The sequence below is a fragment of the Camelus dromedarius genome, chromosome 29, assembly GCF_036321535.1.
Source record: "Camelus dromedarius isolate mCamDro1 chromosome 29, mCamDro1.pat, whole genome shotgun sequence".
Lineage (NCBI taxonomy): Eukaryota > Metazoa > Chordata > Mammalia > Artiodactyla > Camelidae > Camelus > Camelus dromedarius.
In genome coordinates this window covers 2,911,124-2,927,773 of record NC_087464.1, presented here as the reverse complement: position 1 = coordinate 2,927,773, position 16,650 = coordinate 2,911,124, and the positions used below count along the sequence as shown (strand labels likewise).

General features: G+C 39.9%; 1 pseudogene; it reads left to right on the top strand.

Annotated features, from left to right (window-relative positions):
• Window positions 1–9,410: 9,410 nt before the first annotated feature.
• LOC105092525 (tubulin alpha-1A chain-like) lies at window positions 9,411–10,749 on the top strand (annotated as a pseudogene).
• The last annotated feature ends 5,901 nt before the right edge of the window (window positions 10,750–16,650 follow it).

Below are 16,650 nucleotides of genomic sequence, written 5' to 3'. Positions count from 1 at the left end.
ATGTGTTTTTGATGAGAAGAATGATGAAGGATGTGTTTCTGTTAAAGGAAACAATGAACAATTTTGTCATAAAATAGAATGATTAATCTCAAATAGAATAATTAATGATTAATATTCCAGAATAGAAAAGAGGGAACATATTAGACAAAAATGGAATGGATATTAAATACAAAACAAAACAAAGTTTTAGAAAGTTTGTGAGAAAAATAATCTTGAAAAGGAATTTTATAATGTAAGGTAAAATATGGCTAATTTGAATAGGTTTATTTACAAGGTTTTATAATTAACCTCATAAACAATAGCACACTGATGCAAAATCAATATTAAGTTGTCTTCCATTGTACAGAAGCAATATTTTCTCAGATTACAGGTTTGCATTAATAAGAAATGGCAAAAAAGTTTTCCTTTTACTTAAGTATTCTGCTTGGCAAGCCAAAATTTTGTCTTTTAAAATCATTCCCTGTCCTTCATGTTGTCTTTATCATTTATTTGACAACTTAAAAAATAGAGTTTCTACATATTTTTTTACAGCCATGTCATTTTCTGTATTTGCTTTTGAAATATTTTAATTGTCACTTTGGTTAAATACATAGACAAGTATGGTTTCACAGTTGCCTGGGGTCTTAGTCAAGTGTTCAAATATTTTGACATTGCTGATAACTCCTCAAAATCAATTTTTAAAGGGAGTCTTTTTTACTTCAAACTGACTTGGGATTTGCCAGAAACCTCCTGGAAAATCTTCAAGGATTTTTTCCTTGCCTTGGAAAAGGGACATGCAGAAATATTCTGGTTTATTTGGTATGTTAAATTACATGGAAAACACTATTAAATGATAGTGATGGTAAAGCTTCTTAGGTTATATGAGGTGGATATATGTCATTGATACAGGTACTCCAGGAATGGTATGAAGCACATAGAAATCTGTCAACACTAGTTGTCCAGATATTATTATGTTATAATGCTGTTGCCATATAAATAACTAATTTTATTTATAGAATGAGCTCTCAGAAGAACTGTAACCATGACCATTTTAAGTCATTTAACACTCACACACAGTTAATGTGATACTTTGAGTTTTTTTCTGAAAGTTTTTACAGTTAGCTACAGGAAAGAAAGCTCTGTGTTGGCAGAATGTGAACAACAAATTTGAATCCATGCCACTAGACTGAGTAAGACTATCCAGAAGGAATGACAACATTGATGAGTTACTAAAACTGTTAGGCACCAATCATGCAGAATAAGAATGAGTTCCCTGTGACTGAATGAACTGATGGGGGAAATTTTGATGTTTTATACATTTTTGAAATATCCCTAGGTTTTAATGTTGTTGTTTTTGTTTTTAAGTTTTCTTTTCCAGATTGAAGGAAATTCTTTTATCTTAAGCTAGGTATAACTTTCTGCAGTTTGGTATATTATACCTTTGTGAACACAGATATAACAACTATTGTTTATGGCAATATAGTTATTTGCATAAGTTCAATTGTTAGATAGTTTTGATAGAAATGAGCACTGGGCAGGAGGAGAGGAAGGGGAAAGGAGCAATCCAGAATGCCAGGAATTTGAGCTGTCTAATCAGTACACAAGCAACCTGAGCTGTCAATCAACCAGAGCACAGGGAAATTGAGTTATCAATCAATCAATTAATCATGAAACAAGGACACAAAACAGGAAAAAGAAAGGAACATTGCCATTTTTCCTCTCTTGGAATGGCCCGCTCCCAATTTTTGGGAGTGAACTACCTTTCACTTTTGTTTTTTTACTTCACTACTAAAATATTCTTGCTTATATCACGCTTTTTGTCTCTTGTCAAAAAAAAATTTTGGGGGGGTGACTAAGAACCAAGGTAATACTTATTTCCATTTTCCTGGCAATGTTAATTTTGCTGCCGTGATTCAGATGGTGTGCTTAAACCTAATCTCTGTTCCTTCAATTTCCCCTGCCTCCCCGAGGCCAACAAAGCCCAGGCTCCTGGGGCCAGCTGTGGAGGCTGGAGAGAGGATGCAGGTCTTGGAGCTCTAAGTGCTGCTGGGCCAGTCAGGCAGCGAGTGGCCCATCTGGGACCTTGAACTGGGCCGGTTGCAGTGCGAGGGTACTAAGGCCCCCTACTGCCTTTCCCTATGCCCATCCACATGCAAACTTCTCCAGTGCATATGCCCCCACCAGCCCTGCCTGCCTTGGAGCTCCTGCTGGAGATAAACATGCTTACTCCAGAACCACAGTAAACTAATCACTTCTGACCCTTACACTGGACTGGTCTATAGAGAAGAGTACTGACCACATTAAAAGAATGTTCAAACAAAAGAGAAGCTACCAAACCAGGAAGGGAAGAAGATGACATTTGAGATAGACAGTTGACCCAAGACAGCGGACCAGGTCTGTATACCAATTATTTTATCACTCACACCTTTATATATTGGTCTCTAGCCTATATATGGAGATCCTTACTTCTGCTTTCTGAGCTCTACTATCAAGTTCTCCAAAAAACACCCTCCTTCAATCTCTAAATCTCTTTTACCCACTCATCACTGCAAGGTCCTATGGCTCTGACAAGTGTGCCTCAATCTTTGGCAATTATTAACTTACTCTTTGACACAAAAGAAAACCCTCAGTTTCCTAATGCGGCTGATGCCACAGCCTTGTTGCCACTATTTTAACCTATGGGGCCCTGGGATCTCTTATAACCATAATCTGTATCCCTTATTCGCTGGCAAGCAAGTGTTTGGCCACCTCTTTCATATATGGCTTGAGTAATATTGTCCCTGGTGGCCTTTTCTAGAAAACACCACCGTGGACAGTAATCATGAGCTGCAATGTCTCTGACTCCTTTATGGCTTCATATTCCACCAGGGACACTTGTTCTGGCAAGAAAACTTTCCTGCCTTTCAAAATTTAGATGCTGGAGTTCTAGCTCATGTTCTCTCCTGCTGCCTTCCCCATTAAGGAACTTCCATAGGGACTCTCTAACCCTAAGTCATTTCTCTGTTTTTGTTCCCCATGTCTCTGGCTATCCCAGTTGAGAATCTCTCCTGCTCCTGGATCACTGACAACCCACGGGGTTAAAACTGACTATTTCCTTGGATTGCAGAGACTTCCAGCTCATGGTAATACTGTGGCCACTATCCCCATTGAGAGAGGAGGCTAGGAGGTCATGTCCTCCTTCTGAAGACCAATGATCCTGGGATGCCAGTCTCTCTTTGGTCAATGGCCTAAGAATATTCCTGGCTACAGGCAGAAGACTGAGACATCAGACTATAGCCTGTGGCTTTCACCTTGGGAATCTGAGCTCTGAAGACACCCCTTTCCCCAGTATCCTGCCCTTCAGATGGAAAGGCAACAGTTGATCCCTGCTGGTACTCTCCTGGGCTATATCTTAGCCAATAGAATGGCCCATAAATAGGAGCATAAATTCAACGACCTTACTCCAGCTTAAAATCTTCTACAATACAAGGCAAATGGTCTAAAATACCATATATCCAGATCTTTTATTTGCTGAGGGACAGCAATGATCTCTTAAAGAAATGCAAAATAACCACCTTGGCCATGGTTACTATCATCAACCTGTGGTCACAAACACCTCCTTGAGGGGGACTTCCTTAAATGTTCATCCTCCCCTGCTCTGCCTACCATATAATCGTCATTTAAAGGATAAATTTCTCATCCAACCTGCACCTGACATTAGACAAAATCTCCAAAAGGCAATCCAGGAACACAGAGTAACTCTTGATAAATGCTAACCATTGCTGCCACAGGTATTTGTTTATTTGTTTGCTTGTTTCTTTGTTTGTTTTTTTTGAATCAGGTACAAAAGGCCAAGGCTTAGGAGAAGGAAACAAAGAGAGAGGCTAGGCATGCCCAAATGATTACAGCCCTTCAAGGCCATCCACAATCCCTAAATCCTTGGTCCACAGCAGCTTGAGACAAGCCTGATGATAAATACAATATCTGACACTGACCTTGTCAATGAGCCAAGAAATGTCCCCATAAGGACAAACCTCTAAGATCTGCCTACTTTTGGTGTAATAAGCAAGGTCATTGGTGTCCCTCTGTCCCTCAAGCCAAACAGCCCATGGGGGAGAACAAGCATGCAACCTGCAGATGGTTGTCCAGGACTAAAGAAGCCCCCTCCAGTTAACCCCAATGGAAGAGATCTTCACCACTGGGCTAGAGCCATGGGGACAAATGTATGTGGGAGATAGGACAATACGTTTCTTTTTGGATACTGGGGCCAACTACTCAGTCTTGGCTTCCATCTCCAGACCCTTCTCCTCTAGATCTTACAACACATCTATCCTTCTGGTCATTAAGAAAGATGGGGCTTATAGACTAGTCCAAAATTTGAAAATCATAAATGAGGCTGTAGTGCTTCTTCATCCAGTTCTCCCAAACCCCTGTGTATTACTGAAAACATACCTCCAGGATCCCGGTGTTACAGTACTTTAGATCTAAAGATGCTTTCTTCTATATACCCGTTCATCCCCAGTCCCAATACTTATTTGTCTTTCAGTGGAACTCACATAATGGGTATCAATGCCAGCTAACCTGGACAGCACTACCACAAGGGTTTAGAGACGGTCTTCCCCTTGTTGGGGAAGATTTGGCCCAAAATTTACAGGACTTACAGCTTGAAAAATGAACTATTCTCCAGTTTGTAGGTAACTTACTTATCTGCCCCCTTACTTGAGAACAGGCCATCCAGCATGCAACCAAACTCTTAATTCCTTGGCTGAGTCAGGATTTAAAGTTTCCAGGTCCAAGGCCATAATGGTCAAACAAGAGGTAACTTATCTGGCAGTTGTTCTGACTCCTACAAACCATAGCATTTCCCCTGAATGAATTAAGGGAATCTTACAACACCCTAATCCCACTACTCAAAAACAGTTCAGGACATTTATTGGACTAACAGGTTACTATAGGCTTTAGTCCATAGCCCAAACTCTGTATGACAGTTTAAAGGGAAGGATCACTCAATAACTCTATGGTGGGATCTTTCCCAACAGGAAGCAATGGAAAAATTAAAAACTCTCCTAGTAAGATCTCCAGCCTTGGGGCTTCAACATCCCACAAGGCCCTTCCAGTTATATGTTCATGACAGAGAAGGAATAGCCTTGGGGGTCCTCACCCAAAGGCTGAGTCCCACCCAACAACCCATGGGATAACTCTACAAGCAGCTAGATCCTATTGCTCAAGGTTGGCCTTCCTGCCTAAGAGTGTTGTGATCCTTCTCCACTCTCCTGGAGGAAAATTTTAAGTTAAGTCTGGGGGCCCCTATACAAGCATATGCTAACCACCATGTTTCTGATCTTTTAAAAGGCAAGGGACATTTCTGCCAATCAAATGCTCAAAAATTCAGAAGTCACCGTCTCTATTTGTGGGGCATTCAATCCTGCTACACTATTACTATCACCAGCTGAATCTTCCCTTTCACCTATGTCATGAGCCCTATCCATCTCTCTAGGATCTAGAACAGATTTCACTGACAAACCCCTGAAAATGTTGGTGAGATCTGATTCACCAATGGGAGACACATATTCTCATGGACTTCTTAGCAATCTGTGCTTTTCAAGCAATACTACAATTCAAACTTGTAAAAAAAAAATGGCTATACAATAAGGTAATCAACCAATCAGCCAATACAGCTTTTATACAAGCCCCTCGATGGACACTGAACTTTGATCATCTCCTACCCAGTGACAGCCAGCAAGTCTGGACCCAATGTGGTCCAGTGATGTCCCATATCAGCAGGAAATATCTAGATCTGTCATTGCCCTCTATGTCCCAAATTTCTGGGGTTCTATGACTAGAGGGTGGAATGTTAGGTAGCTTATATGTAACAGGAAAAACAAAGAAACAGTGCCATTTTTCCTCTTTTGGATTAGCCCTCTCCCAACTTGTGGGAGTGTACTTTCACTATTATTTTTAATTCACTAATAAAATATCTTGCTTATATCACACTGTTTGTCTTTCATAAAAAAAATTCTTTTTTTTTTAGGTGACTAAGAACTGAGGTAATTCTTAATTCCCTTACCCTAGTAACACAATAACATTCTCTTCTCCTTGCTAAAGGACACAATTGGAAACACTGATTATAATACCAAGGCTTTGATTGGATTGTCATATTTGAAAATGATATGCATCAAACCAGATGTGACCTAAGAACTTTAAGGAACTAAAGTTGACTTTAAGGACCCAATTATTACAAAGTCCCCCTTGGAAAATCTGGCCTGAACTTGGCTTATGGGGTTTCACAATTTAGAAGTCAGTAAGGAGAGTCACCTTCAGGCAGGCCCAGGAACCTCAGAATATGTGAAGAATGTAGACAAGTTCAGGATTTCCAGTCAAGATGGCAGAGCTGTCGGACCATGAACTCGCTTCTCCTCATGACTACAACAAAACCACAACTGAATTTTAAACAACCATCAAAAAAAAAAAAAAAAGAACAGAATCTAGCAAAAAAAAAGATCTTCTGCAACTGGAAACATAAAGAGGGAACCACAGAAGAATGGTAGGCGGGGTGTGCTCAAGATATAATTGGGCCCCATACCCCCCAGGTGGGTGACCTAGAAGCTGAAGATTTGTTAAGTTGCAGAGGGCCTCCTACAAAAGTGAGAGCTCTAAGCCCCCCATCAGGCTCCCCAGCTCTGGTCCCAGCATTGGGAAGGGAAGGTGACCCCAGGACATATGGTTTTGAAGGTCAGTGGGGCTTGGCTGTGTGAGCCCCACAGGACTGAGGGAAACAGAGACTCCACTTGGGAAGCATACACGGAAATTCACATGAACCAGAGCCAAGATCAGAGGCAGTGATTTCATAGGAACCTGTACCAAACCTGCCTGCTGGATATGATATATCTCCTGGGGATGAGGGGGATGTCTGCAGCTCACTCCTGGGGACATAAAAGCTGGTGGTGGACATTCTGGGAGTGTTCATTTATATGAGGTTTCCTGGAGGCTGACATCTTGATTGGATCATTAACTCCCAAGACTGAGACCAACATACAGACTCTAGGGAAGCCTCAGGCCAAACAACATACAGGGTGGGGAAAAGGCCACACCCATCAGCAGATTCCCTAAGCCACAAAGGCCTCTAGACAGGACTCTACCCACCAGAGGTCCAGGACTAAGCTTCACTCAGCAGTGGGCAGGCACTGGCTCCTCCTGCCAGGAAACCTGCATAAGCCTCTAGTCCAGCCTCACCCACCAGGGGCAGATATCAGAAGTAAGAACACAACAATCCCAATGCCTGTGTAAGGAATCCACAAACACATACAAAGATAGATGATAAGAGGTGGCAAAAGAATATCTCCAAGGCCAAGGCACAAGATAAAATCCCAGAAGAAGAAACAAGTGATGAGGAGATAAGCAATTTATCTGAAAAGGAGTTTAAAGTAATGATGGTGACGATGTTTAGAGATCTCAAGAGGCACAGAGTGAAGTTTTTGAGCAAAGAGTTGGAAAATATAAAGAACACCCAGAGTTGAAGAACAAAATCACTGAAATAAATAACACAGTAGAAGGAACCAAGAATAGACTAAATGAGGCTCTTAGAATAACGGACCAATGAGCTAGAAGACAAATGAGTGGAATGAACTTAAATATAAAACAGAAACAGACTCACAGATATAGAATACAGGCTTGTGTTTGTCAAGGTAGAGGGGGGTGGGAAGGGATAGACTGGGAGTTTGAGATTTGTATATGGACAGGTATATAACTAACCTAAAAAAAATAAAGTCTATTAAAAAAAGAATATTTGGGGAATGTATAGAAAAGAGGAATTCACCTCAATAGACAGGTATTGTAGACAAAATCTAGTGTAAACTCTTGGCTTGGCTTCATAGCCTCCAGAGGCTTTTAAAAGTCTAATCTCAGGTTCCTTATGAAAAGTTCCAGCAAAGCAAAATCAAGACACCATGTGGTCATACAATATTCTTGCTCTACTTACATAAATAATCAGACTAAGTTTAATGAGACTGGACTTATTCTGCAAACAAATTTGTCTATGATTCTCTCTGATAGAAGAGGTGGTGACAATAGAGGTAAAATTTTGCTTCAATGGAAAACTATGATGTACACTTCTGGGTCTGATTATGCACATCTTGGCAGACCTTGACAAATCCTGGATTATTGTAGATTCCTCCAAGTTCTCACTAAAGCTCTCCAAAATAGCATTTCCAATTTTTCTCCCTTATGACTTGGAATCATTGTGAAGGAAAACTATGCTTTTCCCAAGCCTGGCAAGTTGAAGCTAGAAAATTTATCAGAAACTTAAAGGAATTCACAACAGACCATGAAAAGGCAACTTTTGTGTCAGCTGCTGTGTGGGGCACTCAGCAAGTTCACCTGAATATCTGACGCCATCACCATGGACAATCAAACTGAAATCTGGTGCATCCATTGAATTGACACAGCTACACTCTCTCCACTATCTAAAGACGTTTTGAGCCCAACATCTTCTTGATTGGCTGCCCTCTGGATTCCATTTTTTTTTTAATATTACTCTTTATTTCCCCCTGTGCTTTTCATAGAAACTACTATTCATTACGTGCTGGATGGCTAGTTCCCTCCAGCAAATGCACTCTACTAACAAGTCTTAACAGATGATTCAGCTGGTCCTTAATGAACAAAGTGTGTCTGAACAAGAACTGAGTTTATGTTATTCAAAGGAAAGAAGGACACCTGTCTCTACTTTCCTTGAGCAAGAAAGGGCCTGACATATATCTGGTGGAAACTCTAACTGGAAAAAGACACATGCACTCTAATGTTCACAGAAGCACTATTTACAATAGCCAAGACATGGAAGCAACCTAAATGTCCATCAACAGATGACTGGATAAAGAAGTGGTGGTGTATATATACAATGGAATACTATACAGCCATAAAAAGAATAAAATAATGCCATTTGTAGCAACATGGATGGACCTAGAGATCATCATTCTAACTGAAGTTAAGCCAGAAAGAGAAAGAAAAGTACCATGATATATCACATATACGTGGAGTCCAAAAAGAAAAACAAAAGGACACAGATGAACTTATTACAAAACAGAGACAGACTCACAGACATAGAAAACAAGCTTATGGTTACCAGGATGAAAGGAGATGGGGAGTGATAAATTGGGAGTTCAGGATTTGTGGATATTAACTACTATATATAGAATAGATAAACAATATACTTCTACTGTATAGCACAGGGAACTATATGCAGTAACTTGTAATAAACTATAACAAAAAGTATATATATCTGAATCACTATGCTGTACACCAGAAATTAACAGCATTGTAAATCGACTATACTTCAATTAAAAAAAATGATTACAAGCAGATTCTCTTACATAGACTGCCTAAGAGTCATGCTATAAGAAGCAACAACCTCTCTTCTTGCTCTCCACCATCTGTTCAGCAGCCGCTAAAAAACAACTATGCCTGAGTGCATCTCCATCCACATTGGCTAGGCTGCCGTCCAGATCAGCAATGCCTGTTGGGAATTCTACTGCCTGGAACACGGAATCCAGTCTAATGTCCAGATGCCAAATGACAAGACCATTGTGGGAGGAGACGACTCCTTCAATCACTTCTTCAGTGAAACAGGTGCTGGCAAGTGTGTACCCAGGACAGTGTTGGCACACCTGGAACCCACATTCATTGATGAAGTTCTCAATGGCACCTGCCACCAGCACTTCCACCCTGAGCAGCTCATCACACGCAAAGAAGATGCTGCCAATAAACATGGCCATGGTCACTACACCATGGACAAAGTCATTTACCTCGTCTTGGACCAAATTCAGAAACTGGATGTCCAGTGCACAGGTCTTCAGGGCTTCTAGGTTTTCCACAGCTTTGGTGGGGGAACTGGTTCTGGGTTCACCTCTCTGTTGATGGAATGTCTCTCTGTCAATTATGGCAAGAAGTCAAAGCTGGAGTTCTCCATTTACCCAGGCCCCAGGTTTCCACAGCTGTAGTTGAGAACTACAAATCCATCCTCACCAGCCACACCACCCAGGACCACTCTGATTGTGCCTTCATGGTAGACACTGAGGCCATCTATGACATCTGCCATAGAAACCTTGATATCAAGTGCCCAACTTACACTAAACTGCATAGGTTGATAGGTCAAGTTGTATCCTCCATCACTACTTCCCTGAGGCTTGATGGAGCCCTGAACGTTCATCTGAAATAATTCCAGACCAACCTGGGTTCCTATCCTCACGTTCCCTTCCTTCTGGCCACATATGCCCCTGTCATCTCTGCTGAGAAAACCTACCATGAACACCTTTCTGTATCAGAGATCATCAATGCTTGGTTTGATCCAGCCAACAAGATGGTGAAATGTGACCCTCTCCATGGTAAATACATGGCTTGCTACTTGTGTCATGTTTGCTACTTGCTACTTGGTGACGTGTTTCCAAAATATGTCAATACTGCCATTGTCACCATCAAAACCAAGTGTACCATCCAGTTTGTGGACCGGTGCCCCACTGGCTTCAAAGTTGTCATTAATTACCAGCCTCCCACCACAGTACTTGGTGGATATTTGGCCAAAGTACAGCAAGCTGTGTGCATGCTGAGCAACATCACAGCCATCACTGAAGACTGGGATGGCATGGAACACAAGTCTGACCTGATGTGTGTCAAGCTTGCCTTTGTTCACAGGTACGTGGGTGAGGGCATACAAGAAGGAGAGTTTTCTGAGGCCATGGCTCAGTCATGGCTGACCTTGAGAAGGATTATGATGAGGTTGGTGTAGATTCTCTTGAATGAGAGGGAAAGGTATACTAAAGTTAAAATATCACAAAGGTGCTGCTTTATGGGGAAGCTTATTCTGTTTTCAACATTGAAAAGTTGTGGTCTGATCAGTTAATTTGTATGTACCAGTGTATATTCTCATATACAATTTCTGACTTATGCTTTAAAACACAATGCTTTATTACAGACCCAAGCTATCCATTTATCTGAAGGATTTGAATAAAATAGTCACTGTCTTAAAAAAAAAAATTGCAAAGAACGGGCCTGAAAGGATTAGTTGGTTGACCAAACTTTAATCAGACCCTTGAAACTTCTCTGAAGCCCATATTGGTACCCCCTTGTAAAATTCTCAGCAAGAATTCTGCTGAGAGAGTTTTGCATGAGGCCTTCATCCTCCAGGTCTGATCACCCTCAATATCTAATTAGGTTACTCATATTCCATCTTCCACAGCAGGTAATATCTGATAAATCTGACTCATTTTCAGCAAAAATCCCATATGTCTGTTTACCAAGAAATTCCTGGAGGCCAAGATGGTGGAGTAGTAGGATGCTCATGGCTTACCCTTTCCCACAAATAAACCAAGGCTCACATCCACGGTTGCACTCAGCCAACCAGAGCACCTGTAGAACTCCAACAGAACACCGTCCTCTTCAAAAGACAAAGACACCAAAAATCTGGTAGGAGAAAAGAAGAAAAGAAAGAACAGGCAAAACAGTGCAGGACCAGTCCTATGGGGAGGGAGCAGCAAAGGAGGACTAGCATTCATTCACTGGGTCTCCCCTTCTCCAACAGAGAGGCCCACAGGATGGAGGGGCAGCCTCCAAGGCTAGAATCTGTACAAAGCAGACCTTGACTGACAGAACTAAGTTAAATGGGCACAGTGGGTCCCTGCAACACCCAGCCCGAGACACAAGCCAGCAGCTGGGGGCCGGAACGGGCTGCCTGAGCTGGGCGGAGGACTGGGACGGCTGCACTGAGGCAGCCCCGGGAGAAAGCAGGGTGCTGTGCAACGTGGATGAGTAGGTGCACAGGGCAGAATAACCTGGACCCTCCATAAAACAGCACAGCTGATGTGCCCTGGGGGGAAGGATGCATATCCCCACCTCTGAAAATCTGTGGAAGGCTTTTCGGTGAGGAGAAGAGGGGCTCAGGCACAGCTGCCTTATTCTCCAGCGATTGGCACCCAGGCGGGGGCGGGGGTGAAACCAGAATCCGCGCCTAGGGGCTTCACAGCCTCAAAGGCCAGATGGAGACTTGTTTGCAGCCCGAGGCACATAGGATACTTCTGCCCTGGTGCCTTGCTGAGTTTGCACCACCAGGACAAACAAGGACCTGAGTTTGGTCACGGAGCAGGGCCGGGACTGTTCCGCGGTCTTCCCAGGGCACATCTGTGGAATGCTGACCCGGGGCGGAGCAAGCCGCAGTGTGGAGCGACGAGCTCCTGGAGACGATGGGTGGCCGCCGCATTTCCGGCAGGAACTCAGCCCCTGACCAGGGTGCTGGGAGGGGCTGCGATCCACTGGCACACGTGGCCAGTCTGCAACATCTGACTGCAGCATCGGGAGGGGCAGTGACCCACCTTCCTACAGGGAAGGAGAGCTGCACCTGACCTAGTACTGGGAGGGGGCTTGATCTGCTTGCCAACAGGCAATAGGAGCAGCACAGACTACGGCACCAACGTAGGGAATCTGGAAACAACAAGCAGAGTTCATGAAACAGAGCTAAGACAGAAAGACTTCTCATTAAGACACAGTCTCCAGGAGAACACCACCTCCATTTTTTTAAATCTGTTTTTAACTGTTCTATTTTCTATTACTGTTTTAATTTTTACTTTTTAAACAGTTATATATCCCACCAGTTTTAATCCCTTCTAAATTTTTCTTTTAAGAAAAGTTATTACTATTATTTTACAAAATTGACATCATGTCATTTTTATTTCTTTTGGTATTGATCTCCTGTTATTGATTATACACAGGTTTCAAATATATTTTCTCCTCTTTTCTCCTTTTTCTTTTTTTAAACATTTTAAAGAGATGTCTCAACCTGATTGCTATTCTGCATCAACTTGCTCTTCTATTATTAGTAATACACTGTTTGGAAACCTTTTTTTCCTCCCTTCTTTTAAAATTCTCTCTTTATTTTATCTTTTTTATCTGTTGTATTTTATTACCTTTTTAATTTCTACTTTCTCAACAATTGTATATGTTTCTAGTTTTAGTTCCTTTTAATTTTTTTCTTTTAAAGTAGTTATTATTATTTTTAAAAATCCATTTGATTTCATTTTCATTTTTTTATTTAGATCCCCTGTTATTGTTTATAAATAGGCTTCAAATACCATTTTTTCATCTTTTCCCTTTTTTTACAGGGTTTTTAAAAAGACATCTCAACTCAAATGCTAGTCTGATTCAAATTCCTCTTCTATAATTAATTATACACTGTTTTCAAACCTTTTTTCTCCCTTCTTTTAAAATCCTCTCTCTCTCTCTCTCTCTCTTTTTTTTTTAAAGTTTTATTCCTACATAGGCACTAGATAGATAAATAAGTAAACTGCTTAAGGACCACAATAGATAACTGATACTCCATTAGCCACAGTACCAGAGAGATATAAGCAAGATGAAGAATCAGAGAAACCATTCCCAATTAAAAGAACAAGATAAATCCCATGAAAGAACGATCAATGAAAGACATTGATAGCATACAAGATCAAGATTTCAAAAAAGGAGTGATCAAAATACTGAAGGAACTAAAAGAGATAGTGTTTAGAGATATAAAATATGTCAAAAATGAAATGGAACTTCTAAGGTGGAGCCAAGTAGACTTGGTAAAATCATTGGTTGAAATGAGAACTGATCTAAAGGCTGTGCAAAGCAGGCTAGATAATGCAGAGGAACGAAAAAATGATCTAGAAGACAGGACAACAGAAATCACACAGAACAACTGTGAGATAAACACATGAAAACAACATAAGGGATCTATGGGATAATATAAAGCGTACAAATCTTTGCATAATAGAGGTCCCAGGAAGGAAAGAAAGATCAAAGGGGAATGAAATGGTATTTGAAGAAATCATGACTGAAAACTTCCCAAACTTAAAGAAGAAATCAGATATCCAAGTACAGGAAGTACAGAGGGTCTCAAACAGGAAGAACCCAAACAGACCCACACCAAGACATTTCATAATCAAGATGGCCAGAGTCGAGGTTAAAGAAATGATCCTAAAGGCAGCAAGAAAAAAACAAAGAGTGAATTACAAGGGAGCCCCCATAAGTCTCTCTGCAAATTTCTCTATACAAACACTAAAACCAGAAGGGAGTGGCAAGATATATTCAATGTCCTGAATGAAAAAAAGATGCAGCCTAGAATAATTTATCCAGCAAGGCTATCCTTTAGGAAAGAAGGAGAGATAAAGAATTTCACAGAGAAGCAAAAACAAAAAGAGTTTAGCAACACTAAACCCATGCTACAAGAAATACTGAAAGGACTACTCTAAATAGAAGAGCAACACTATGCTACAGAAATGAGAAACTCATAACTGGAAAGGTGATAACTACTGTGAATTACAAATAAAATAAACGTGAAATTGTAGAATACATATAAATCATTAAGAGTGGGAGAGGGAAGCAAGAAAATATAAGGCTTTTTTTCTTTCTATTTTAAATTTTTTGTTATCAGTAGGATGGATTCAAGATAGAGTAATGGGCTAATACACTTAAAAAAAAAAAGATAAACACAAGCCAAAAATTCTCAAGGGAGTCATAAAAACTAAATAAAATCCATGATAATAGAAAGGAAAATTACCAAACCACAAAAGGAAGAAGAAAGGAACAAAGAGGAAAAACCAAATCAACTGCAAAAATAAGTTCAAAATGGCAATAAACACACATCTATCATTAATTACTGTAAATGTTAATGGACTAAATGCTCCAGTCAAAAGACATAGAGTGGCAGACTGGATAATAAAACAAAAACCTTCAATATGCTGCATACAAGAGACCCACTTTCGGGAGAAGAACACATATACATTGAGAGTGAAAGGAAGGAAAATGATATTCCATGCAAATGAAAAGCCAAAGAAGCAGATGTAGCAGTACTGATTTCAGACAAAATAGATTCTTAAAAAAGACCATAAAGAAAGATAAAGAAGGACATTTTACAATAACTAAAGGAGTAATACAAGATGAGGATATTACACACGTTAATCTATATGCACCCAATATAGGAGCACCTAAGTACATAAAACAATTACTAACAGAGATAAAGGGGAATATTGATGAGCATACAAACATACTCAGAGATTTTAACACTGCATTAACATCACTAGACAGATCGTCCAGACAGAAAATAAATAAGGCAACAGAGAAATTAAATGATACAATAGAAAAAGTAGATTTCATAGATATTTTCAGAGCATTACAACCCACAAAAATAGGATATACATTCTTTTCAAGTGCACATGGAACATTTTGTAGGATTGATCATGTATTTGGGCACAAAAGAAGCCTTAACAATTTTAAGACGATAGAAATTACCTCAAGCATCTTTACTGAGCACAATGCCATGAAACTAAAAATCAACTACAGAGAAACAAAGGAGAAAAAAAGGAAAGCATGGAGATTGGACAACATGATATTAAAAAGCCAGTGTATCAACGATGAAATCAAATGTTAAATTAAAATGTACCTTGAGACAAATCAAAATGAAAACACAACCACACAAAATTAAAGGGACACAGCAAAGGCAGTGCTAAGATGGAAGTTTATAGCGATACAAGCCCTTTTCAAAAAAGAAGAACAATCTCAAATAAACAATTTAACCCGTCAACTAGAAGAATTAGAAAAAGAAGAGCAATAAATCCCAAAAAGCAGCAGAAGAATGGAAATAATAAGCATCAGAGAGGAATAAACAAAATAGAGATTTAAAAGCCATAGAAAAAAATTAATAAAACCAAGAGCTGGTTTTTTGAAAAAGTAAATAAAATCGACAACCTATGGCCAAGCTCACAAAGAAGAAAAAAGAGAGAGCACAAATAAGCAAAATAAGAAAGGAAAATGGAGAAATTACAAAAATAATATATAAACACAGAATATCATATGAGAATATTATGAAAAACTATATAGAACCAAAATGGATAAACTACAGGAGACGAACAAATTTCAAGAAAAATACAGTCCACCAAAACAGAACCAAGAAGAAAATGACCACTTGAACAAATTGATCACTACAAATGAAATCAAATTAGAAATAAAAAAAAAAGCCCACCTACAAATAAAAGTCCAGGACTGGACAGCTTCACTGGGGAATTTTACCAAATATACAAAGAAGAACTCATACCAGTCCTTCTCAAACTCTTCCAGAAGATTTAAAATGAAGGAATACTCCCAAACTTATTCTATGAATCCACCATCACCCTGATACCAAAACCAGGCATAGACACTACCAACAAAGAATTATAAGCCAATAACTCTGATGAACATAGATGCAAAAATCCTCTCCAAATATTAGCAAATAGAATCCAACAACACATGAAACAGATTATACATCATGACCAAGTGGAGTTCATCCCACTGACACAAGGGTGCTTCAACATATGCAAATCAAGCAATATAATACATCACATCAACAAGAGAAAGGACAAAAACCACATGATCTTCTCAATAGTTGCAGAAAAATACATTTCATAAAATTCAACACCCATTTATGATAAAAACTCTTACCAAAGTGAGCATAGAGGGAACTTATCTCAACATAATAAAAGCTATACATGACAAACCTACAGCCAGTATAGTACTCAATGGTCAAAAACTCAAAACATTCTTCACTAAAATCTGGGACAAGACAAGGTTTCCCACTATCACCACTCCTATTAAACATCATCTTGGAAGTCCTCGCCACAGCAATCAGGCAACAGAGAGAAA